At 37.1% G+C, this 26537-nt stretch overlaps 6 non-coding genes across 6 annotated transcripts; 4 read left to right on the forward strand and 2 right to left on the reverse strand.

Moving 5' to 3' along the window:
* Window positions 1-2491: 2491 nt before the first annotated feature.
* Trnam-cau (transfer RNA methionine (anticodon CAU)) lies at window positions 2492-2563 on the reverse strand. Its single transcript has one exon. It is a non-coding gene; the product is annotated as a tRNA-Met (tRNA).
* A 1767-nt stretch (window positions 2564-4330) lies between these two features.
* Trnam-cau (transfer RNA methionine (anticodon CAU)) lies at window positions 4331-4402 on the reverse strand. Its single transcript has one exon. It is a non-coding gene; the product is annotated as a tRNA-Met (tRNA).
* A 570-nt stretch (window positions 4403-4972) lies between these two features.
* Trnam-cau (transfer RNA methionine (anticodon CAU)) lies at window positions 4973-5044 on the forward strand. Its single transcript has one exon. It is a non-coding gene; the product is annotated as a tRNA-Met (tRNA).
* A 4338-nt stretch (window positions 5045-9382) lies between these two features.
* Window positions 9383-9454, forward strand: Trnad-guc (transfer RNA aspartic acid (anticodon GUC)). Its single transcript has one exon. It is a non-coding gene; the product is annotated as a tRNA-Asp (tRNA).
* A 2395-nt stretch (window positions 9455-11849) lies between these two features.
* Window positions 11850-11921, forward strand: Trnad-guc (transfer RNA aspartic acid (anticodon GUC)). Its single transcript has one exon. It is a non-coding gene; the product is annotated as a tRNA-Asp (tRNA).
* Window positions 11922-13237: 1316 nt separating this feature from the next.
* On the forward strand, window positions 13238-13309 carry Trnad-guc (transfer RNA aspartic acid (anticodon GUC)). Its single transcript has one exon. It is a non-coding gene; the product is annotated as a tRNA-Asp (tRNA).
* The last annotated feature ends 13228 nt before the right edge of the window (window positions 13310-26537 follow it).

A 26537-nucleotide genomic window follows, 5' to 3' on the forward strand; every position in this document is an offset into this window, starting at 1 on the left:
ACGGGTTCTATTTCTGCAATCCATAGTGGAGGAATGCCACGGTAGACTACACGACAAGACGACTCCACGATTAAATGAAAAATTCAGAGTGATCCCACAGAGTCTTCTGAACAAATGAAAATTGATTTAAGTTTGCCGGTAAGTTCTAGAACGATCAGAAGACGAGCAGTGGGGGCCGGACTTTTCAGTCGACGACCTGCTAGAAAGCCCTTTATTTCCGCCAAAAACAAAAAAGCGAGACTCGAGTTTGCGAAATTGCATATTAATTGGACAGTTCAAAAATGGAAAACTTTATTATTCTCTGAAGAATCCAAATATAATTTGAAACATTCAGATGGAATAAGGCGAGTAAGAAGGCCAAAGCAACAGCGACTAAATCCGAAGTATTGTATCGGAACTACCAAGTATGGTGGGGGGAGCATTTTGGTCTGGGGTTGTTTCTCTGGCCAGGGTATCGGGCCTATTCATCGAATAAAGGGAATTATGGACCGTTTCATGTACACAAACATCCTTAAAGATGTAATGCTACTAGACGCTGAGGAGGAAATACCACTGAGATGGAGGTTCCAGCAGGATAATGATCCGAAGCATACCTCTAGGCACTGTAAAACGCGGTTACAGCAAAATGCCATAGAGGTCTTAGACTGGCCAGCTCAATCTCCCGATCTCAATCCCATTGAGAATTTGTGGGAGATTGTAAATTCGAAAATTAATAGGGAAAATTGCAGCACAAAGGAAGCCCTGTTTGAAGCGGTTAAAGAAGCCTGGTACAACATTTCTCCGGAAATAATATCTTCTATGCCAAAAAGATGTTCTGAAGTTATCAAAAACAATGGGTTTAGTACAAAATACTGAAGAATAAAAACAATTATTTTCGCTTTTAATGGGGTGTGCTTTAGTTTTGTTCAGACAAGTTTTGAACAATATTAATATTTTTTAATTTATTTTTTAATATAAGAAATGTTGAAAATTTTTTGTTATGATTATTAATCACCAAGATAATAAGAAGAAACAAGGTGTAAAAGTAAGTAATATTCGATGTTGTTTTATTGAGTTATTTGACATTATGTGAAATGCCATTAGGGGGGTGGTTTAGTTTTGGCCAATACTGTATGATACTATGTATGCGGTCGCCCCTCGGCAGGCAATGGCAAGCCTCCGAGTGTATTTCTGCCATGAAAAAGCTCCTCATAAAAATATCTGCCGTTCGGAGTCGGCTCCATTTGTGGAACAACATCAAATGGGCACCACAAATAGGAGGTGCAGCTCGGCCAAACACCCAAAAAGTGTGTACGCGCCAATTATATGTATATATACATATATATACTATGTATGCACATACTTATTTATGGTTCTTCTTCAAAGTTAATAAAATTAAAATAAATGATACGCAATAAAACGCACTTTTAAAACAAAAAAATAAATAAAATCTCCAATTCATTAAGAAATTAGTATATTAATTTAAAATGCGAATAGCTTAAACCAACATAAGTTAGATCTCAAATCGTATTTTCCAGACTTTTTTCGAGCGTTTATAATCTAGATTAGAACTTAATGTAAAAAATTAAAGATAGTCATTATTTTACTTCTTTGAATTTAATAAATATCATTTAATTTTCATTTTTCGTTTGAAAATAATAATGGCTTCAGTGACGATTTTGTTTTTGATTTTATATTTTTCACCAAATATCTACTAAAGATTATTTTCTATTTGTTTTATTTTTTATTTCTCATAAATAAAGCTCGAAACGACATACTGTCTAGACGCGTCACAAGTATTCAACAAAACCAAAACTTATAAAAATAAACATATGATCCGTAAGGCCGAGATTTAAAAATAACATAAAAATTATTAGACATTTATTGGTTTTTCAACACCAAAAAATAAAAAATCGTTACTAATTGCGAATAGTTATAACAGGGTACACGAATACAAATGCATACATACATACATAAGTATGTGCATATAGTACGTATATGTAACTGAATGTATTCAAACTTGAGTTGCAATATTTTGAATATCGTCCCCTTAGTATTAAAATAGCCTATAAATTTTTTGATGTTTTGAGAAAATGAATTTCAAACTTTTTATCGAAAGTAGCTCTCACTCAAATCTCGTTACGTCTGTAAATATTTATTATTTTTTGACTGACGTTTTGACCCACTTTGTGGAACTAGAATTTGACAAAATTTTGACCACATATAAAATCGACGATGGAGAATCCAAAAATTCAAAAAAAAAATAATAGCCTATGAGCACATAGGCTATTGTTATACTAAGGGGACGATATGTTTCTTCTTATCAAATACAAGTACGAAAGAAAATAGCAATAATTTTTCATTTTCCGAATTTTTAAAACAAGTTTTGTTTTTAAACTGCGAAAAAATTACCACCGTACTACGATATATGTATGTATATACATATATATATGTTACACAAAAAACGTAATTTTATTATATAAAATAAAAAAGCAACTGCACTTTATTGAAGTAGCAGAGCAAGGTTTCGATCCTCGGACCTCTGGGTTATGGGCCCAGCACGCTTCCACTGCGCCACTCTGCTTGTGCCATTGTTCTGCCAAAATACTTATATAAACACAAGCACAGCGTGACTTATTATTAAAAATTAAAATGAAAAATTTAACACTTGCGACACTTTGTGAGATGCGCACAGGGTAACACAAAAGCAAAATTAACATTTTCGAAAAGCGAAAAAAATCGTCAATTTATCGAATATGAAATATTTAGCGTGTTTTCTTTGGTTATCCAGGTCAGTATCGCGACCAATTATAACGGGAATAATACGGATAAATTTTTGTTGATGTTGCGCTATATAAAACTACTCTTTTGGTAGTATGAAAACGAAGAAACATAAACAATTTGTTACTTTCTTCGACGAAAATTATTGTCAAAAATTCATTCGGAATACTTGAAACAAGATACAGACGATTACTTCATTTCCAGGAATATATGTAACTACATGCATAAACACAAAAAATCAGCTGCCAGCCCTGGAACGTTAACCCTGGGAAAGTCAAACGCTATTTCAAATCCATTTTAAAAGAATCCTTTACATAAAAAAGTCCAATAGTTTAACTGTGGTGAATTTTCAACTGAATTTAAGTCTACCGAAAATTACAATAGTTAAACTAAGACTCGATATTTATGTACAGCTGGATTTACAAAAAAAAGACCGTATACTTCTCGAATTCACATTTTGTGCTTTCCAACTAAATATTTTTGTGAACATAACTTTTATGTACTCCGAAAAAATCTTGAACTGGTCAGTATTGGGGTAAATCAGTGGAATTTCTGCGTTTAAGCCGTTTTTTTTGCGACGGCAAAGTTATCCAACGTAGTTCTTTTATAATGCGAGCACTTTTTGTTGAACCAAAATAAGTAATAGTCAATATGAAAATGCAGGAAAACTGGCGAAACCAGACTTAGAAAACTACCTTTCTATGGCATGGAAAGGGGCATGTCAGATGGTTGCGTCCTTATAAGAGTAGCTTTCTAATCTAATAATTTAAAGAATGGGCGGTAACCAGTTGCCACTTTCCACATATTGCATCAGTACAGTAACGGGCGTTGAGTCTGGTACTCAAAAGCCGCCTCTCGGCAATGTACTAATCGGTAATACCAATGAGATCGGTACTTTGACGGTAGGTGGTTTAGTTGGCGTTAAAGTCCCACACTGACGGTATTGGATTTTCGTTGCTTCCACCTCGTAAAAAATACCAGATTTATACTTACTTTGAACTTACAATCGCTCTTCAGTTTCTTTACGTTATTTTCAATCACAATAATAGGTTTTTTAACATAACCAGATTGCCATTCTATTTTTAAGGTATTTGACACACCCTACGCATTGAAACGTAATGGGCAAATGTAAATTGCCTTTGCCTTTGTCAAGGTCCTGTTGATTAAAGCATGCAATAGGCCCCCGGAGATGTTTCTGCTCTGAGACCATTTCAGGAATATGGTAACGAGTATGTTTTTACGATTCATATGGAAAAAATATGGCGCAATAACTTATTCAGTTGTCAATGCCTATGCCTGTGTAATAACGCAAAGTATGTAAAGGGAAACTACACAAACAATTTACAGAGTAATGCAATTCACAAACCTCTGCCTGTTGTTGTTCTCTTTTATAGTCTTATGGACTGACTGCCTCTTCAAATAATTCCTTAATTAAATAAGTGATGTTTATTTGGAAGTGAAGTACTTACGTATATGTGTGTATGTGTCAGTATTTCGTAACAAGTACTGATATTTCTAAGTTTAATTATTTAAAAAAAGCCATTGCCAGACAACAGCATTTCACAACCGCTAGCAGAGCAAGGTTTCGATCCTCGGACCTCTGGGTTATGGGCCCAGCACGCTTCCACTGCGCCACTCTGCTTTTCAAAATTTAGTGTCAAAAAACCTACTTAAGCGTAATGTAATTTAAATCAATATAAATAATGTGTGTATGACGTCAGCAATTTTAACACTACAATTAACGAAAAACCAAATTGTAAATGTAAAATGCAAACCATACAATTTTTTTATTAAAATTTACATTATTTAACTGTATTTTGATGGCACAAAAGCAAACGTGAAAGTAAACAGAAACCGTAAGAGATGACGGAACAAAATAACAAGTGGAAATAAATTGCCAGACGTAATCCGGCACAAGGTTAACGCATTAATTGTGAATAGAACAACAATAAGTGCCGCGGCATTAGATCCAGGTAAAAGTGTCATACCGCTGCTATGGTGGCAACGGCCTCTTTGTGGGTTAAGCAGGATATTAGTTATTCAGTTATAATCGTATTCATTTATTTATATGGGCGTACATCACAAAAGCTACCTAGTTTACGTTACTAAAAACCTTTTGGTCATTCATTCTTACAAAACTTGTTACACACAAATTTATGTGCATACAAATTTATCGATGCTTACGACTTAAATCGGATGGTTTTGACAAAACAGCAGAGTGGCGCAGTGGAAGCGTGCTGGGCCCATAACCCAGAGGTCCGAGGATCGAAACCTTGCTCTGCTAGAAAAGTGCTCCCGTGGGGCATACGCAACATTTTCGGGTCACCCTACAAAGGAGTTTGTTTGTTGGTGAGGATTTGTGAATGATGTTGTTGTAAAGTACGCTCGTGTGAGGAGACTATTTTGCTGTTCTAGAACAAGAAATCCAATAACTAATTATAAACAAACGCAAGCAAGCAATTTAGTTTCATAGACTTCCAAATTTTCGTTTCGTTTTTGTCGTATTTTATATATATACATACATATGTGCGTATACATTTCATGAATAGATGGTGTTCTACTTCAAAGGCATTATTCAAATGCACGTTTTTTGCTTTTGGTGAACTTACATGTCGACTGTCGGGAGTGTTGCTCTCCTTCCTCCCTTTATACTAACAACATTTTTGTTTACTGATCGTGAGCGATCATGATTCGTAAAACGTGAAATCGATAAATTGATCCACGTTGGTATCAGGCAAACAGCGATTCTCAGCAGCAACTATTCAATTGGCAGCTGCATAATGTGGAGAATTATAGCCATGTGTACGATGTGAAATATTTGAGACATAACAATAGCAGCGACCATGAGCTTCATTGTTTGTATTCACAGCAAAACACGTAAAAGGGAAATTCATTTCGATCGTGTGTAAGGGAACGTGAATAAAACAAATACAATTGACTGTATACATATATACATTCACACATACATACATGCTTAAGCAGGTTGAAGCAAGAGCGCTAGTGAGAGTAAAACTCCCAACAGCGGCACATACTTAATAATACTTACATAGCAGCAACAATTCTACACTATGAAGCAAAAGGGGGCAGAAAAAAACGTATTTATAAATATAATAATATATAAATTATATAAAATTTAAACAATAAGTATGGGGAGATTTTTATAGATAATGAGGTTGTATTCATTCCACGAATTATTGAATTTTTTCAAATTAGTGTTTTCCATAGATAAAAACGGCCAATGTGACGGTAGTTTTATGACATCAACTAGCATCTTTGCAGTGGAGAAATTTCGCTGGAGCTCTAATGAAATAAAAAGTAAAATTTTTGGTGAACGAATTATTAACAAAATATTCAGCAAATTAGTGTTGTGTTCCATTGATGAACGAGACGAAAAGTGAAAAGTCAAGCGTACATACACATAAAGGGTGGTTAAGTTTCAAGGGCCGGTGTTGATTTTGAATAAAATACAATTTTTTTAAGAAATTATTGTCATTTCTCTTTATTTTGATACAATTGGTATGGTTTAATTACGTATGAAACAAAATATCGGCCAAATGGCCGCCGCAGCCTCGGCGGCACACCTCCATCCGATGGTCCAAATTTTCGATGACGCTGAGGCATAATTGAGGTTCTATGCCGTTAATGTGCCAAATTATCTCATCCTTAAGCTCTTGAATTGTTGCTGGCATATCGACGTATACCTTTTCTTTCAAATAACCCCAAAGAAAGAAGTCCAACGGTGTCGTTCATTCACATTCAACATCGGCCCTTGAAATTTAACCACCCTTTATAAAAACGTGAAAACCTATTTCTATCAGTATAGCATTTACCAAAATGTGTTCTCACGTTTTTGGAATCATTGAAAACCCTGGGTTTTTCTTTACTACCTTTGAAATATGAAAAGTTGATTCATTTCGTCCCAATGTGTCAATGTATCAGATAAAATTAACGCAATGACAACTACCTGCATATACTCGTGCTGTGCTCTGCGCATTATTTTATAAAGTGTGACTATCTGAAAAATTATCAGCACTAGCCTCGAAATAGCTGCACTTTTTTTAATGACCTTCACACACAATTTAAATTGCCTGCTACCTAAAAGTTTCCGGGAGAATACGCCTCGCCGCGTAGTACAGCCGCAGAATGCAATTACTTTCAGTAAAACTCTGCATGGATCCTTTCTTCAATTTAGCACAGTCCGGGAAGATAGATGATTTGAAACTATTGGAGAACTTGTTCCACTAGAAAACATTTTTATGTGGCCAGGGAGATGATGGAGTAGCGCTATTCTTTTTTTTTTTTTTTTGTTTTTATTTCTCAAAAAGTTGTTCCAGATTCTTTCCTACATTAAAATGGCAGTTCGGCTGCAAAGCTCTAGCAAATGTGCAATTACGAAAACGTTACTTCGCAATGTCTTCGTCGTTGGCTGTGCACTTTTGTTTCACAGTGTATAAAAATACATAAGCAGAGAGTAAATGCTCAGCGCTAAGTTCTGATGTACAACATTTTACAAGTACACTAAACAAAAGCAGCAAACCCAATAAGCGCAGTTCGCTCAGTAAATGAATTAAGAGCAACCACAAGCCATATGATAATTTTAAAATGCCAAAAACAATTTAACAAACAACAACATAGCATCATGTCAATTTGTAGATAATATTTGGCCAACCAAAATTCGCATTTGCCTGCGCAAATAAATTGAATGCCCCCACATATTTGTTGCCTTGAATGAGAAATTTTTCAAACAAACTGCACTATGCATGTACATATACATACATATGTATGTGGGTATGAATGTATATACACACATGCTGAGAGTTGTAGTTGTAGCTGACTCGGCTTATTCAATTCAGAATTTTATTTAGTGGTACTTTTCAACTGAACGAAATTCAAATAGCGCTTGCTGTACATTTTTGTTCGCCTGGGGTTTTACTGAAATGATTGAACGATTTTTGCACGGGTTTTAAATAAATTTTTTAAACAAAATGGTCGTTTGTTGATCGCAGCCATGTTTTAAATTACTATTATTATCTGCTATTTATTTTTTTATTATTTAGATTAGATGCGGGCGAGTGGCGTCAATCAAAGCCGTTCGTGGAAGCCAACATGGAAATTGTGCCAACAACAATAAACAATAGACACCTGATGGCCGATGGTGATTACATACGTTCATTAGAGTTTAAAATAAAAATTGATTAAAATTATTTATTTTCTATTGTTATTACGCTAATCTTCCACATTAATATTCAAAATTCCATGCAAGTTGTGTATACAACTCGAAATACATACATACATAATTATTTATGTAAATATGCAAGCACCAGTTAATAACGAATATTTTAGATAGCTTGAATATATTTGATACGGCACTAAATAATCAAAAATTAGCCAAATTTGAAAAAATAATTACAGTGCACTCGCGATAACTCGAACTAATTAAAACAGGCGCTGTTCGATTTATCGAATTTGTTCGACTTATCAATTGAGTGTGCTATGTTAAAAAAACAGTCATCGATATCGATTTTTCGATCGATTGTTGAAAATGGAAGCCAGTAGAAAATTTCTGTGGTATAGTTTCGTTATACGAATTACATTTTGGTCCATTGGCTGGATCAATGGTGTCACATTCGGCGGCATAAACATAGTTAAAATTAAACCATCCTCGGACTTTAATTCGATTTCGTTGGGATGTGATGGGGCATTATCAATTAGAAGAAGAGCCTTCTCAGGTAATCCCCATCTTTCAAATTTTTTCTTACCTAAATATTAAAGTCATTTAACTTGGTTAAAAAAATTGTTTTAATGAATCTGGATTTTACCTGCGGCACGAACGAATTATGAAACCAGTCTTTGAAAATCGCCGAAGTCATCCAGGCTGATTTGGAATTTTTGTACTCCACCGGACAGTTAAAATTTTTGAAAACACGAGGATTTCTTGCTTTGTCAATAACGAGAAGTTTAAGCTTATGGTTGCCGGTAGCGTTAGTGCAAGCCATAAATTGCCTTATCTTTCTTTTTTATAAGACTTATGGTGGACTTGGCTACCCCATATTCCTTCGCTAGAGAAGTAACACTACGTCCACGTTTAATTTTGTTAAGGACTTCAGCCCTCTCTTTTAATGTTAAACACTTCAACCTTTTACGATCCATTACTCACGTGCACTGATATACTGCAAATGACAAATTTAAAGCAATTTGGTCAATGCAAGATGTTGTTCCCAGAAAACTAACGGGATATTAACGCCGAAATATTCATATGGACAATACACTAGTATACATATAATTTATATACATATACTATTACATATGTATCTATGTACAAAATGTACATGTTTGAAAAGAATGTGTGTACAAATAAATTTGTTTTTTTGTTCGAGTTATAGTGCTTTTTTATTGTTCGAGTTACAAAGAAGTCAATAGGGGAAAAAATGTGTTCGAGTTAGCACGTCGTTCGACTTAGCGGCTATTCGAGTTACCGCGAGTGCACTGTATTCATTATGAGATTTTAGCATTTACCTAATCACGTTTTTGTTTTTTACTTCTCAACGTTAGTCATTAATATTTGTTAGTGCGAAATTGTTCTCGCTGCTTAAGTGTGTCTTTATACAGACATAGATCAACGTCCTCGATAGTATAGTGGTTAGTATCCCCGCCTGTCACGCGGGAGACCGGGGTTCAATTCCCCGTCGGGGAGTGATGCAATAAAATTTTTTTTTTTTTTTTTGTTTTGCCGTAGTTTTTATACCACATTATTTTCGAAACAACAAGAAAAATTTAATTTGTATACTAAGTGCAAGACTATGGTGAAATGTTTAACTTAAATTGCAATATTACAGTTTATCGATTAAGGGGGCAGATACCTGTAAACGGCAATATTTTCTCTGATTTTCATTAAAATTATTACAAATGAAGAAGTAAATATATTTTTTTTTTCAAAATGGGCATACAGTTTTTTATAAAATAATTAAAATTTTAAAAAAAATTTTTTTTTTTATTTTAATCATTTAAAATGGCGGATGTACACTCAATTATTCCAGGAAGGTCGCAGCGGGGCTTCTCAATCGGCGGGCATTGTAGCTTCGGCGTCAGTGACCTGAATACAAAAAACCAAAAAATTGTTTGTTTATTAATGTCATAATTTCTATATGAATAAAAAAAATGGAAAAAAAATCGCGGAATAAAATGCCTAAAAATAATGAAATTTGGGGAATTTTCCTATTATTTTTGTTTGAACAAATTTTTTGTTCGAAAAATTTTCGAAAACTTGTAAATTCACATGGAAAGTAATATCATAAAAAAGATGTGTACAAAATTTCGGGAAGATCGGTCAATAACTTTTCGAGTTATCGTGTACGCCAATTCGAAAAATACAGTTTTGAGAAAAACGCGTCTAAAGTCGCCAACGTAACTATACCTCTCCCAGCGCTCGAACGTCGGAAGACGATCTATAATATATTGAAATATTAGAAATAAGAAATATTTAAATTTACGTTCTAAATTTTTTTTGACATATTCTTAAAGGTTTATACATATTAACATTTTATGGAAAAAAAAATTCCAGAAATTTTACAGGTTTCTGTCCCGTTAAGTCACCAGGATACATATACATATAAATCAGCTGATCTGTGTGGCGGATATTTATTAATATATCCAGTTATGTATGCTCTTCCTGAATTTGCAATGGTTTTTAAGGTGTAACTGCTTTCTTCGATTACTAACAGTATCCACATCTAAAACTAAGAAAAAATTAATGTTTAATGCAATTAATTTTGCGGGATTCTTTTTAAAGTGTAGTACTCATGTGAAGAGCTTCGTTCGTTACATTTTTAACTGTAACTGTGTCAACTCTCAAACTTTCGAAGATTCAACGAAACTAAGATTTGTTCTGTCTACTTAGGCATTCTATCTTGGAACGTTTAATACTATGACTTCTATTGTAGGAGATTAACTGTTTCTGGAATCCTTTTTATAAATTCCACCTTTACTCTTTAATTGTAAACGGATTTCTAACTGGAATCAAAAGTATAGATTAATTAGTGTAATCTGCCTTTCCAAATGGCACTGCGTTATGTTCAGCCGGCTCTAACTCAACTATATGTATCTGCATATGTGTCTGCAGCGACAGCCAAGCTGCGCTTATGGCCTTAGGCAGCCCTCCAACTACATCAGGGGCAGTCAAGTCCTGTAAATCCAGGTTGAACTATGTCGGTAGACATAATAGCCTGATGCTAACATGGGTCCCGGGACACGTGGGTATCGCGGGTAACGAGATCTCTGACTCCGTTTTGCCACTCCCCTCTGCGGCCATCACAGCCACGGTTAGCATATGGGTAACTACCACCAACAAGCTAGCTTGGCAGGTTGAGAGAGGTTGCAGGTGGACTAAACTGATGTTACCTGTCCTGTCCAATCGACTGTCGCAAACCCTTTTGTCATTAAGCAGAGGGAAGTGCAGACGGCTGGTTGAACTGATGACGGGCCACTTTCTGTGGGCGAAACACATGGAAAGGTTGGGCATCTCAGACCGTGTACTCTGCCCAGCTTGTGAAGAGGAGGATGAGACGGCGGACCACTTCCTGTGTGTCTGCCCCACCTTCGCTCGAATCAGGTTTAAGGTCTTCGGCACTGATGTGTTAAGAAGCGACCATCTTGGCTCCTTGGCACCACAAGATCTACTCAGATTTCTTCGGATATTGGGTAGATTTAAAGAAAATTAAAAGGGAATCCAAGTGTAGTACAATGGACTTAATTAATGTCTGAGTGCTGCACTTCCTAGTTGTCCCGACAAAAACAAAATGACTATATTGAAATATATTTTAAAATAAATTAACTTCTAACTTATTGAAAAAACTCTTTTAATTTAACTATGACTTAAAGTCATTAAGCTTAAAAGTTGCTTGCTTGCTATCACATTTCCAAAAAAAAAGAATTATATTTTTTTATTTAAATTGAATTTAATATTTTATTTGGTTAAATTTTATTGAATTTTTCTGTTTAGGTTAGATTATGAAATGATTTCTGATTATTTTATTCAGAAAATTCAGTATTTTCAGAAGTAATTTGTTTTTCACGCAAGTGTAGATTACCCGTCCTCGATAGTATAGTGGTTAGTATCCCCGCCTGTCACGCGGGAGACCGGGGTTCAATTCCCCGTCGGGGAGTTCATCAACTTTTTTTTTATGTGATTCAGTATTATTATCCTAAAATTCAGTTTGGCTTTCTTCTTTTTTTATGTGATTCAGTATTATTATTCCAAATTTATACTTTTCAGGCACACATAATTGAAATTGAGTTTTATGCATATGAAGAAATACTTTTTTGTTAATCTGACTCTAAATTATTTTTTCCACCCTTTCGTCAAACATCCTTTTTTACAAGGTCAAGGCGATAAATATAATACGAGTAATAAAAAATGAAAATTTCAGAAAATTCCCTTCAAAATTCCCCTCGAAAACTATGCAAAAATATTATTTTACACGAAACTATTACCAATGAGCGGTCAAGTGGAATACCAGGGTTCAATTTACCATACATTGGTTCTTAAATTAAAATGCATCGGCCCCTAGGCACAACCCACCATAGAAGCTGACTTTATTTAATAAAATACTAAAAAAAACGCGAGTTTAGTAGATGAGCCTAACTAAATAATAACGACATTGTCAACCGGTAAATATATAATATAAAATTGGCAACGTTGCAAAAATAGCGATAACATGCTGGGAGCGGGTAATAACATCTTATCGAAAGATTTCTTTAAACTTCAGAATTTTACAACAACAGATGGTGCAATAACGTCAAAAATCGCGTAATCTGCATCACAAATAATTTACGAAATATATGCTCAGATGTATATTTTTGTCGCTTTTGCTTATTATATTATGACGTCGCTTTGATAATAAACCTGAAAATTTTTACGTGGCCCACAACTTTTCAAGGACATTTAATTCACGTGTAACTGTAGCCCATAGCTCCGAATATGGTAGGAAGCCGAGCTGTTAGGGAAAATTGATTTTTACCTCGCTCATTTCACTTCTGCTTGGGAATCCTACAGAGTGAGGCATCAACCTTGCAATCCTTTTGGATATTTCTTTAATTCGTCTTCCAACAGTGCGTTTATCATTATTTCAGCAGCTTTTTATCATTTAACCATCTAACAAATCAGTAACATCGTTTTTTACTCTAACCTTAAAGCCGGCTCTAAGTGGAAAAGCCAAGACTAAATTGAAATATATTTGATTAAATTATTTATAAATTTCTTTAATGTAACTATGGCTGTAAGTCATCAAATTGCTTGCAATTTCACATTTCCAAAAAAAATATTTTTTAATAAATTGAATTAATTATTTTATTGTATTTGGTTTGATTTCATTGTATTTTTCTGTTTCAATTAAATTATGAAATGAGTTCTGAGTATTTTATTCAGAAAATTCAGTATTTTGGGTAATAATTTGTTTTTCACGCAAGTGTATATTACCCGTCCTCGATAGTATAGTGGTTAGTATCCCCGCCTGTCACGCGGGAGACCGGGGTTCAATTCCCCGTCGGGGAGTAACGCGATGAACGTTTTTATTTTTTGTTTTTTTACTGTAGCTTTTATATTTTATTTAATTCTTGATATATATTGATATATTTCTTATTATTATTTTTTTCTATCTGATGTTCTAAAATGGCGTTTTAACTACAACCGACTTCAAAAATACGAATAAGTCGTTTTTTCACAAACTGAGAGAACCACTCTTTCTACTTTCAGGGTTGCATCATTTATGTTTATTCCAACGGCATGACTTAACTAATGATGCCACTGGTATGTATCGTACCACATTATTTTCGAAACAAATGGTTGGTTGTGAAGTAGTCTCCGCACTTCGCATAATTTTCATTTGTGGAATGAAGTTTGAAATGACAATAATGGCAGCGATATGATTTCAGAATACTCTGTCTGTGAGAGTTTCCATTCCATAACTCAACGTGAGCCATCATAGCTAACGGGAGCACGCAAAATTCGAAAGTGGCCTAGAAGTTATTTCCGCAATCAGAAATTAGAGAGAGAGAACAGAGAGTGGAAGTTGGAATGTATTGGATCGTAAGTGTCTGCTATTTTATATTCACAACGGCACAGGCTTTTTCTTCGTGTAAACTGGGAAAAATAAATATCAGCTGATCTTGCATAAGAATAGGGAGCAATATTTATAAAAATTACAAAACAAAAAAAAAAATATACATATATATATATACATAAAATGGAGAATTCAAAAAAATTCTGAAAATGTAAGCATGCTTTCTTATCTAATATAAAAAATGTTGATATATTTTCTTCATTCGGCACAGAAACCTTTATTAAGCTGCAATTAGTGGTGCCGTAGCCATAATACCATAGACATAACTATAACCATAGCCGCAACATTGCAGCAATTGGCTATTAGTTACGCCATAACCCTGAACAGTTGAAATTGAAGTAGAATTAATGACAACATTTGTATTTTGTCATAAAAACTCCAATATTTTTCCTCGTTCATTTCTAATATTACAATTTTTTTCGCAAATATCAAAACAAAAGTAAAATAATTCTGCTTACGGTAACAGGGGAAAACCAAAATTTATTGGTTACATACGGCTATGATTATGGTTACGGCGTTATGGTACGGCACCTATAATCGTTTGCAGTGATGCCCAAATGATGATGTCAAAACAGCTGATTATGGTTATGGCTAATGTGCGGCTCCCTTAATCGCAGTTTTAGTACCTCCATTGACATCACTTCTTATATACCGTTTTGCACACGGTTAAAAGTGCCTGGCAAGCAGTTTGCATATTTTTACTTTTGTTTTTTCATTTCTTTTCATTTTATATTATAAATTAAATATTTAATACCTAAGGAATTAAACTACGTCTTGCAGAAAAATGCGAAGCTTTTAATTTCAATTCAGTCCAAATAAACCCAACAAAAATGAATGAGTGGATAAATTAATGAATCAGCTGCTTCTTAAATTCCGAGCTGTTTGGGAAAGAAAATAATATTTTTGTCACGGTACTGCTACTCGGCTCTCTCTGTGTTGACAGAATCAGCTGCTAAGGTGAGAATACTATTTAAATTGTCTATGTTAAAACCACTTTTTTCTTTAGATTCCTTTCGTCTATTATCTTCCTCGTTTACATTAACCCAAAACGAAGGCAGTGGCACTAGACCAACAACAACGTTTTGTACATTGGAATGTCACGGCAAAAGAAGGTAGAAAATAAAAATAATATGACAAACTATGTTGCACAGCCGCCATGAAGTTGGAGCTAGAAGCATAGAAGCATCGATAGTGCGAATGGAATGGCTTTTCGTCATTTCATTTTATGCTGACATATGAATGGACAAGGCGAAGGAAAAAAAAAAACAAATCTGCTGGTTTATCAATACAAAACCTTTCATAGATTCGCCCTGCATTAACCTAATTTAATTTCAATTTCAACCTAATTTAACTTTTAATTTTTTTTTTTAAAGCAGACTATTTTGACACTCTCACAGCACCCTCACGGCAAACTTAGGCTTAGCTTTACACTCCAATCTGCGTAGTATTGCATTCTGCTATTCTTGTTTCGAGCTTAAGAGCAGGATATTGCAGAGTCCAGCACTCGAAGTGTTACCACTTTCAGACCACTCGCCCGCATTTTGTTCGCTAAATGACAGCCCAGATTATTGTTTATAAGCGCGCGGAAGGATTTTGCCGAGAGTAAACGCGAAAAAAGAAAATCTGTAATGGATTTCAAATGAAATAGAGTGATTGCATTATATTTGGCTGGAAAATCACAACCACCGATTGTTCGTAAGCTCGAGCCCCTTAAAGTAATTTTTTTTTGAGTTTATCTCACCATTACCCGTTACAATGATACTGGAAGCATTGCGAAACGTCATGGAGATGGTCATCAAAAGACTGCAGCGTCACGTGAAATGGTTCAAAAAGTGAAGAAGCGACTTGAGCGAAATCCCCGACAAAAATCCAATCAAATGGCGAAAGAACTGAAAATATCTGACTGTAGCATCCGCCGCATACTAAAAATTGAACTCAAAGTCAAGCCTTAAAAGATCCAAAAGACGCATGATCTCACATCAAAGCAGCAACAAGACAGACTTGAGAGAGCGAAGGAGTTGCCTCGCTTGGCCGAAAGCAGTAAATTTCCGAACATTGTGTTTTTTCAAATTGAGCCATTCGTAAACTCCCAAAACGATAGGGTTTATTTGACCGACCGTTCATACGAGAATTTCAGTCACCGATTGGCCACCAGGAGGTAGCACCCGCCACTGGTAATGGTTTGGGCCGCTGAAATCGCAGATGGGCGCTCTCCAATAGCTTTCATCGATCCTGGCTTCAAGATAAATGCGAAATATTATCGGAAAAGCATTCTGGAGATTGCGCTGAAGCCGTGGGCAGACAAACATTTCGGTGGCAGATCATGGATGTTTCAACAGGACTCGGCACCGTCTCACAAAGCTCGAGTGAACTAAGAATGGCTAAGAACAACGTTCCGCACTTCATAACGTCCACACGATGGCTCTTAAATTCACCAGATGCGGATGCGATGGGTTACTCCCTTTGGGCCAATTTGGAGAGCAAAATCCGAACTAAAAGATTCACCAGTCTTAAGGCGCTGAAAAAAGCCATTGTCCGCGAGTGGGCCAAAATACCTGCAAGTCCCATTCGGACAGCTTGCGATTCATTTCTGGACCGTCTCAAGGCCATAGTCAAGGCAAAAGGTGATCATATCGAGCAAAAGTCAATTGATTCTAAATTTTGTATTATTTTCACACATTTTTTACTTTGAACTGAATAAAAGTAATTTTCCAAACTAAATTTATGGCCTTTTTAATTGGTTACACTTTGAGTGCCGGACCCTGTAGTTTTATAGCGTAAAAAGATTCGTATCAAAAATTTCACAATAAATTCAATAGCAAATTTGGGGCACTTAGCCGTTCAGCTATAGTGAATTGCGAAATAGTGAAGTCAATGCCGGTCTTTGTGTTCACTCCCATTACCTTCACTCGGGAAGAGCCATCTTCTTCAAGGCACTGATTATTCCAGATGCATACTCTCCCTCCATATGCCGCCATCTCAAATCGCATAATTTATTTACAATTTACCTGTTTGTCTACTTGATTGGCTGGAGAACTGTTTACAATTTTTTTTTTCGTTTTTATTCTACATTCAACCAAAGCAACTTTGCGTAATTTTACTTTGCCGTGAACTTGGCGCACAGTCAGATGTACCAATTAATACACATACATATATACGTACGTATGTATGTATGTATGTATATGGCTAATATTGGTGTGTGGGCGAGATTGTTGGGGAAGTGAGCCGAAGGAAGCAATAAAATTTCGCCAACTTGGCATAAGACAAATAATTAACAGATTATAAAGTTTTCGCCGACCGACGTTTAAATAATGAAAAAGTAAAGTGGTGTGAGCTTTGCACCGTCGCTGCATTAGGGTTGGCAGGCAGGCACCTACCAGTCAGCTATTAAAAGGAAAGCGTTGTTGTCGCGCTGCTGCTGCTGCAATGAAGTACTGCTGGCGGGTTAACTTGGACATGGCAATTATACTGCGGCCGCAGAATTGAGTTGCTCTCGGTAAAAACTTACGTTGGAGCAGCGGAGATGACGACGGCGACGACGACGACAACGACAACAGCTGTGGCCTGCATCGGTGTAGAATGTTGGCATCTTCCGGCGGAAATGTGTAAAAGACGCGCACGCAGCTGACGACAGGCTCGCGGTGGCTCCTTCAAGCAAACAAGCGAAGCCGAAGGGAAGCCAATATAAAGAATCAAAAAAGAGTAAAAGAAAGCACTTTGCAAGAAAGCGAGTAGCGGGTGAGTGGGCAGCTCGCAAGTAGCAGACTAAAAGTTTGTTGCTGATGCTATTTTATGCACAGCCACGTTAATGACATGGACTTGGACGTAGCAGTAGTAACCAGTGGCATAACCTTGCTAGAGCGGTGCAATTTTCTTGGCAATTTGCTGAAATTTATGTTTGGATCATTTGTCTGCGACTTGAAATTCCACACTAGCAGGTGGTGTCGCCAGCTGGGCGCCATTTTCCACCTTTTCCCGCTATAAAGAGGACAATGGCTGCTGTGGTTGGTGCGAATGAGGGAATGGGTTGATGAGTTTGTTTTCGTGGCATTCGCCGCGTTTGATTGTAGTTTATTTGGCGTTTTCATGCGCACAATTGAAATTTATTTGGAACGTAAGCGATGTGGATAACAACGGACAGCGTAGGGCAGTGCCGCAAGTGCACAGCTGGACGAGGTGGAGAGAGTGCACGAGCAAAAATTTTAAAATGCAAGCATTAAAAGTATACCTGCCGTGCTTTGTATGGCTATGCTCGCATTGTTAATTACGTGAAAATGCATTAAGTGAGCCAGTGTGCTTCTACAGCGCTCACCGCCTACCACCCACCGCCCACTGCGCTGTCCAAATATAGCCCTAGTTTGCTTGTGTTGATGCACTTACGCTTTAATTCAAGGCTTAATCAGCTAAGCAGGCAAAATTTATTAGGCTTTCGGTGAATTTATCTTGCTGACGATGAACGAAAATAACCAAATCTAGTGGAATAGTGGAAATAGTGAGAGCGCGGAACAGAGAGAGAGAGTGAAGAGGTATGCTTACCTTTGTATTTTCGATTCCACTCCCTGCATGGACTGCATTTAATTTCTTAGGCGCACACCTTTTTCTACTTACTTTATTGTTGTTGTTGGCAAAGTTTTGCGAAACTTGCCTCAAATGCGATTATTTCGACTCGCCATGATGAGTGAGTTAAGGAAGAAAAAAGTGCAGCGCACGGCAAAAAAGTAGAAATGCTTAAAACTTGCGCTTAAGCAAATAAAAGAAAGTGAAAGAAAGCGGAATTCAAGCAAGTCAAGTTTGACTTTCAGACGCAGCTTAGCGTGTGCACAGCGCACACCTGAATTTGCAGCACACAACCAAATGAGGGGCTTGGTGAAGAGTTTTTCTGAGAAGCGAAGCGAAAAAGAGCGACAGAAAAAAAGTAAAGGGATGTGGCAGCAATGCAAAAGTTCGCAAAAAAGTTTTACGTATCTGTGCCACCGCCACCGTTCGCCACACCACGGCTACTGCAGTTGCGGATTATGCGTTTACGCGCCTGATGGTATGCTAAATCTTTATACAAAAGTAAATACGTTAAGGTGAGCTGCATAGAGGTCTGCACAGAAGGCCACAAAAGTTAGAGCTGAAGCGACGAAAAAGTAGCGTTGTTAAAAATTGAAATTTTCTACATTTCCACCTTGAAAGGGGTGCAAAAAAAGGGGTGCAAAGCAGTAGTTTGGATCGCAACTGCGACTCCACTATCCTACCCTGCACTGCTTTAAACATTTACAAACGCTTATCGCCAATTTTGCCGTTTTATCAGCTCAGCTGAAGCCGCCTTCTTTGATTTCACAGTCCACTATTTGCCATGCCGAACGCGTCATCGCTCCTTTTGCTTGCTGGCGTTTTTAAGCCAAACACTGCAGCATTCGCATTCAATTTACGGAATGCCATTTTGCGATTCTACTCCTATAAATATGCATAATACTATGGCATGCAGTGTTGGCGACGCGCTCTGTGACTTTTTAGCATATTCAAAGGCTTGCGATAGGTGTGCGGGTCAGTCGTATGGGCCAACGCGTTGGCCTGTTTTAAATTAAAAGCTTCAAACTCCTTCACACAACCAACCGAAGATTAGCCTTTCACATGCGTTGCTGCACCTAAAAGTATGCTATGAAACGCCAGCGTCTTTGGCTGATTCGATTTTATATTCGTTTTTTTTTTGTATTCGGTTTAACATTTTAATACGTTTTATTTGATTTTTTTTCGCGCATTATTATTGTGAAAGTTGGGCTGGGCGCCTGTGAAGCTGGCAGTGAAGCGAAAAGGTGAACGAATTAATTGCATTTTAAAGCAGCAGCTGGTGTCAGGTGTTTTTTTCGTCTCCTTCTTTTGTGTTTTAAATGAAATTGTATGCATTCATTGCAATGATTCCATGTCATCTGCAGCTGTATGTGTTCACAATTTACATAGAAATTGCACTCAATCTGTATGCGAAGGAAATCAGAGATTTTGAATAATAAGGTGCGTTTCATAATCACAAGACACCTTGGTATACAATATTTGAACTACCATAAGCTCGTTTTTACTTGCCGGAGTAGCTTTTATTTGGCGTCATTTTAACAGTTATAGACTTAAGACTTCCATCAATTGTTTCTAGTGCGAAAGCTGACTCCAGTTTGTAGAACCGTTATCTGTTTCCAAGAAGCTGCACTTTAGCTTGTCTTTTCGGCGTTTCATAATGATAAGACACTAGTCGATAATAAGTTTCTGAAGAGATAGAAGGTGCTGATTGTTGTTTAGGCTTTAATTATAATTTTATTGAATTTAACCTAAAATGCCGAGGGGTTCAATGTTATCACAAGAGGAGCGTGGAAAAATTTTGGCCTACACGGATTCAGGTTTGTCAATCAAATTAATTGCAAAAGCAGCCAGAAGTCATTGTGTTATCCGGAATTTTTTACGGAGTCCTGAGAACTACAACATTTTGAAGCGCTTTGGAAGAAAATTATCACTATCAAGTCAAGAACAGCGAGCAATCATAAGAAAAGCTTCTAACTCGACTAAGTCTTGCGCCAACTTGGCCGCTGTTGCTCAAAATAAGGTTTCAAAAACAACAGTTTGGCGCACATTACAGAGGTGCAAGCATTTAAAATTATCAAATATAAGAAAAGGACCCCCCATCTTTTGCCGCGGCACAAGCTGGCGCGTCTTCAGTTTGCAGAAAAAACTTAGACACCAACTGGGACACAGTAAAATATTTCGAATATTTTTAATGTTACCCAATTTCATATTATTTTTTAAAAAGGTTATATTTTCGGATGAAAAACAATGGAACCTTGATGGAGCCGATGGTTTTTTTAAATTTTTGGAGAGATTTGCGCAAGAGCCCGACGTGTTCTCCGGATCTATACCCAAAAGAAAACAATTGGCGGATATTAGTCAAAAGAGTTTACGCCAACCATCGCCAATTTGACAAAACCAATGAGCTTAAAGCGGCAATTAAGGCAGAATGGCGGCCGCCGTAGCCGAATGAGTTGGTGCGTGACTACCATTCGGAATTCACAGAGAGAACGTAGGTTCGAATCTCAGTGAAACACCAAAATTAAGAAAAACATTTTTCTAATAGCGGTCGCCCATCGGCAGTCAATGGCAAGCCTCTGAGTGTATTTCTGCCATGAAAAAGCTCCTCATAAAAAAATATCTGCCGCTCGGAGTCGGCTTGAAAATGTAGGTCCCTCCATTTGTGGAACAACATCAAGACGCACGCCACAAATAGGTGGAGAAGCTCGGCCAAACATCCAAAAAGGGTGTACACCGCAATTATATATATATATATAAGGCAGAATGGGCTTCTCTAGATATAAATTTACTTAAAAATTTAGCAGAATCGATGAAAAAAACGGTTACTTTGTGTCGCTAAAGCAAATGATGCTTCCATAGAATACTAAATTATTCTAGACGACAGAAAAAAAATTCGGAAAAGTATACTTTTGTTAAACGATCACTTTAATTAAACAGTGCCTTATCATTTTGGAACGCCTAAAAATACGTTTTCGCTAAAACTATTCTCTATGTATTAAAAAAGTTTAATCGATGTGTAAAATTTTTATTTTCCTCTGAAATCAATAAATTTAAATACTTTGAAAAATTAGGGGTATCTTATGATTATGAAACGCCCTTTTCATATAAAATCGTGTTAATATGTGTGTAAGTATGTGTGCATGATTTTTTCAAATACATATTTATCTTATAATTTTATTTGCAAGGAATTCAAAATTTTATATCCTACGACTTCTATAATTTGATGCTGGAAAAAATTTTTCGAGCTGCTGAGAAGCTAAATGGTTCAGGCATCATCTGTCATAACTGCTGGTGTATACCAATGGAGGATATTAATATGGATGACCTCTGAATAAAGCAGTGAAACGAACTACAAAATCTGGTTGCGAACGAGAGCAAGACGAGGTATCTTTTGTCATGAAGCACCCAATGAATTTGCGCCACTACTTCTAGTCATAATTTTGAAGGCATACGGGACTTCAGTTAGCGGCAGGCTAAACACCTACCCTGTCAGAAATCAAATAGATTAACGAAACCAAAGCAAGACAAGTCTTGTCGAGGCCCTATGCTCCCGAGAGGAGTGAACAAGGAAAAAACAAAAAAAGGGACTTCCGTTTATTTGGCTACCAGCATTAAAACCCGTTAATAATGTCAACCTTGAAATCCAACGAAGAGTTTCTCTTTGCAAGAAGTGCGACTTTGAAATGCATAACACATGGGCTGAAAAGTCCCGGGCCTTAAATTGAAAACAATAGCAAAACTACCTAAATTGAACCTCGAGTTGCTCCCTCATCCACCGTATTCGCCAGATTTGGCTCCCAGCGACTATTGGCTGTTCGCAGACTTAAAAAAATACTCGGGGGTAAGAAACTTTGCTCGAATGAAGCGGTTTTTGCTGAAACTGAGACCTATTTTGAGGCAAAAGATAAATTGCTCTACAAAAGGGGTATTGAAATGTTAGAGTGGCGCTGGAATGATTGCGTTGCTCTTAATGCAAATTACATTGATGAATAACACTAATTTTGCACACAAAAAAAAACGTGTTTTCTTTGTTAGGTCCGGCATTTTTCAGCCCATGTGTTAAGGAGGCAATTAATCATTAAAATCTTTTCTCTATAGAAACTACGTTTAAATTCATCGTCATGCCCTTCTTATTGTATGTCGCAAAAGCATGGACGATACAACATCCGATGCGGTGGCCATGTGGAGTGCCCTTGAAGACTTAGTTCTGATACTACTGGCAATGGGAGTCCTGGGATTTCGCCACCATCTGCTTTTGTGAACGGTCTTTGGTGGAGTTTCGAGAGGGTTGTGGTATAACACCCAAAGTCGTATAGAGTTTGGCCTTGTATCAAGACACAGATTTTAAATTTGTCTCGAACCCAACCATGATATTCTGCTAATTGGTACCGACAACGTTGGCATATTGATTCGCAATAAGTTTATGCTTTTGTGCACCGTGAGGTACGAGCAATGATCAATACATTCCCATGCCATCATTTTCAATGTCACTGAACTTTTTATTGTCTTCAGTCAGGTTTAGATATCTCGTATGTGGGATTTATGAGTCGTTATTAATGGAGACTCTTCCAGTCAGGTCATAAAATCAGCGGGGTGAAAAGTAAGCTGATAAATATGAACGACAGAAACTCATATTTTTAAACTAAGTTAAAGAACTCAAACTCAGTCCATTTGAGCCATAACTTATATAGAGCGCCAAAAATAAATGCTTTGATTCTTAGCAAAGTTTAGAGCACAAATATTACTGTCGATAAGATTTCACAGTGAGACCCAACTGGGAGTAATTGACGAGTAATTGACGAAGAGTGGCTAATCCCTGATCTTGCAGCTCTGAGCTCCGCACCACAGTCTTTTAAAGCTTGTTGAAAGTAGGGCAAATTTAGATTTAATGTCCATTATTGAAGTATCGAATCGAAAGCTCTCTTTATCTGGTAAAATGGACTATACCATAGCCAACACATTTCGTCCTCGTAGTGTTACAAATACAGATGGGCAAACTAGATAAAGCCGCCACAAATGTCGTTAAGCCAAAGCCAAGTTTCATACTGTGCTGAAAGATGAGCTGGAAGTGTTATGCGCCTGCTCATAACTCTAACCACATCATATTTGGTCAAGGAGAAATGATACTCTTGTATTAGATGTACATTTTCAGAATCCCGAAACAACGAAATGATGTTTAAGAAAATGTGGAAACCGAGGCGAAAGGGTGGGCCGCAGAACTTGGCGAGTTTAGTCGAAGCTTACACGCCCTCTGGGTTTCTTGTTCTCGCAAGTAAAGAAGACTGAATAGCTACTAACAGTAGACGGGCCATCTGGACACCTACAGAGCATTGCGTTAACTTTGGTCAACACTCGATGAATGAAGAACATAGAACACCTGCTGAGGTTCCCAAAAACGAATATACCGTAAAATTGCAATTCAGATTTTGAGCTCGGCTTAACAATTTAAGCAGAAGCTGCGCTGAAGGGATATTTTCCATTTAGCATTTCTTCTATGAATGTCATGCATTCCGAAGAATGAGCTCGAAATTTCGGACCAATCACTTCTACGAGTAACAATGCTTGTAGTTTAAGTAGAGTCTCGCTGGAGGGACTGCGTGGATTCATAAAAAAAGCGCGATTATTTAAGATTATGTAAGGGTGGCCGAACACCATCAGCAACGACGGGCTGTAGAGATCAACGAACGACCATCCCATCACACGCTTAGAAAACCACCAAATAGCATCACGAGACTGGCACTGGATTGAAACCCGCAAGGTACAAGAGGTTGCGGTCGACCAAAGATCACTTGGCGAAGGTCGATGTTGCGCGAGCTAGCAGATGCCGACATCACATGGGACGGCGCAAAAAGCACATGGGACAGCCCAGTATCGTGTACGAATCTTGTCGAGGCCCTATGCTCCCGAGCGGAGTGAAAAGATATAAAAAAAATGTACAGATGGGACTGGAGAAATCCTTTCTGGACAAAACAATAGCGTCATCTAATGAACTCTTTAGCAGCAGAGTCTGAGTTAGCAATAAAGTTCGGTCTTTTATCTCTAAACGAGTTGCTGCAAATAGCAACCACAATTTTAATCATACACTACCAGACACCTAAGAGACCCGTTATAACCACCTCATTGCTTATTCAACAAACGTCATTCGCGCAAATCAACATCTCAACCATATTTTGGTTTATTTTATGTCTTTTGCGCTTTTCATCATCATCATCATCATGACACATACATACACACATACGGGGTACATACGTGAGTGCTCATACTTTAAACACCGTTAATTCAATTAACTGTCTTCAGTTGCATTAACGGATGGTGATGGATTTTCTCTCGGCAAACCGAACGAATGTATGTACGTGGCGCAGTGAGGTGTTGTTTGGTGATCGGTATTAATCCGGTCGGATGTACTAGTCATACTGCGATGCGTGAGCTCACATATATACATACATATATGTATACGAGTACAATGTAAATACATTCGCCCGCCCACATATACTCGGCAGGAAAATCTGAGCTGGAGAGCAAGAAATTTTACTGTTCTGGTTGTGATAAAAGGAAGAAAAGCTTAAAAGCACACGGAGATTGTTCCTTTAAAGCAAATATTTCATAAAAAGTATCTATTGTTTTAACAGTAATGGGTGTTGACCCATCTTCGAAGAGAACGGAACCGAATACATGAGTTTTTGGGGTAAGCAGTTGGTGAAAAGTAGGCGCAAAATACAGCTTTTTGCATTTCATGATAGATGTGACCGTAAATGAACCGAAAACATACACGAAATACGCGAGAATGATATAATAGAGAATTGCGCTCATCATAGAGGCGTGGCATCACACTGGTGCAGTTGTGTGAGAGTAATGTGAAAATGCGTACAAGAATTCAAGAAGCAGAGAAATTAAACAAACAACACATGAATAAATTGCACAAATCAAAATTACTGAGAGTGGAAAAGCGGTATTGAGATGGGCGCCATCTATGTACTCTATACATTCTGTGATGTACCTTGAAGTTAGAGAGCATATCTATTCTCTCAGAGTTCGTACAGAGCACTACTTAATGGCAGTCATGTACAAAGGCTAGGCGTGGCTTTTCGAAGATGTTGTAGGAGCTGCAACATCGATGAGGGGAAGAGGCGATTTCTAATTGATTCTGACTGCACTGCATCCGGCCAAGGACTGTCACTCCAGCCGCATTCACCGTATATGTATGGGGAATGTTTATGCTGCTAGAATAATAACAAATATTACCTGAAAGCAGCTGATGACAGACGCTTGATGGGTCAAGGCAGAGTAGAATAAGCGACACCCCAATTGGCTTCAGCAGCAAACACTTCAACCTAACCTGGTGTTACTGAGGCTGGCGTTACTGAATGCTACTTAAGTTGCCAAAAAACTCATCACTTGTAAGTACTCCAGTCGATTTTCCCTACATGGTTGGTACACAAGTGAGTAAAGATGAATGACTATGGTCATCAATTCTACTATGCTTGTGGCAGCACATGCTACGGAATGGAGTGAGAATTGCGCTCCTTTATACATACATACATTTGTACATTCATACGAACGCATATACCTACGATGGGCTATGTAATCTGTGTTATCAAATTTATAGGGATGTGAATTTAAACCCCCTCGTAATCGGCGCTTTTAATGGTCAACTTGATTGAAACAATGCTGCGCCAATGAACCAACCAACAGTGTTTACACTTGTTTGAAAAACACATAAAATTTGAAACAATTAAGTATATGACTTAAGGTAGATTATATGCACCTTTTAAAGCCTTCCTGATTGTAGCAGATTTCTTAAGGGGTACCGGTGGTGTAGAGCTCGAAAATTTAGGGTATTTTCGGGCATTTTTTTACAATAAAAAAATTAAAAACGATTTTTAAATTTTTTAGGCTTTTTATTTAACTATTTAAAATTAAAAAAAAAATTGTTTTTAAAAATCAAATTAAAAAATTCTTTTTGTTTTTAATTTTAATAATTTAAAAGATGGCTCTGAGGGTGGCCCTCCCGAAAAATATGACCGAGACGGTTTTGTCCACCTTGGCTCTTCTATTTATCTGAAACACAAAAACCAAAAAAAAAATAATACAAAAAAACATTGT

Source organism: Anastrepha ludens, chromosome 6, assembly GCF_028408465.1.
Source record: "Anastrepha ludens isolate Willacy chromosome 6, idAnaLude1.1, whole genome shotgun sequence".
In the NCBI taxonomy this organism is placed as follows: Eukaryota; Metazoa; Arthropoda; class Insecta; order Diptera; family Tephritidae; genus Anastrepha; species Anastrepha ludens.